Source organism: Bubalus kerabau, chromosome 19, assembly GCF_029407905.1.
Source record: "Bubalus kerabau isolate K-KA32 ecotype Philippines breed swamp buffalo chromosome 19, PCC_UOA_SB_1v2, whole genome shotgun sequence".
Taxonomy (NCBI): Eukaryota; Metazoa; Chordata; class Mammalia; order Artiodactyla; family Bovidae; genus Bubalus; species Bubalus kerabau.
This window is the reverse complement of record NC_073642.1, coordinates 69825661-69826322: the sequence shown is the minus strand read 5'-3', so window position 1 is coordinate 69826322 and position 662 is coordinate 69825661. Positions and strand designations below refer to the sequence as shown.

The 662-nt window shown below is 47.6% G+C and overlaps 1 non-coding gene across 1 annotated transcript; it reads right to left on the bottom strand.

Moving 5' to 3' along the window:
- Positions 1-237: 237 nt before the first annotated feature.
- On the bottom strand, positions 238-309 carry TRNAC-ACA (transfer RNA cysteine (anticodon ACA)). The gene has a single exon. It is a non-coding gene; the product is annotated as a tRNA-Cys (tRNA).
- Positions 310-662: the final 353 nt, after the last annotated feature.

Here is a 662-nt window from a genome sequence, read left to right as displayed (position 1 = left end):
CAGACTTGCCTGCCTCCAGGACTCTTGTTATGGGAGAAAAATAAACCCCTGTTGGTCCAAACCACTGCACTTTTCATAATTACTGCTACTTGAAACCAAGTGAAAGAGAAGTGAAGTCGCTCAGTCGTGTCCGACTTATTGTGACCCCATGGACTGTAGCCTACCAGGCTCCTCCGTCCATGGGATTTTCCAGGTAAGAGTACTGGAGTAGGTTGCCATTTCCTTCTCCAGGGGATCTTCCCCACCCAGGGATCGAACCCAGGTCTCCTGCATTGTAGGCAGACGCTTTACCGTCTGAGCCACCAGGGAACTTGAAACCAAGAGTGCTTCTAACGGATACACCAGCCATACATTCATCCAACTGTCCATTCATGTATCTGTGAAAATCAGTAAAGCAAAGCTCACTCAAATGGAACTAAGAGGCCAGAAGGAGGCGCTCTCACACACGTACCGCTCAGTACAGGTACCACAGCAACACGATTCAGACAGGAAGACGGGTCCCTACATCCCCAGCAGGAAGTGACATTGTTTTATTATCAGGAGGAGGAAGAAAGATTTTTTCCTTGCCTGGCAACAGCTCACTCAATAAGAGACAGTCACAATTTGGCCAATGAAAACCCACTATAGTCTGATCTCCTAGTTTCATCAACAGACTTTGTGTT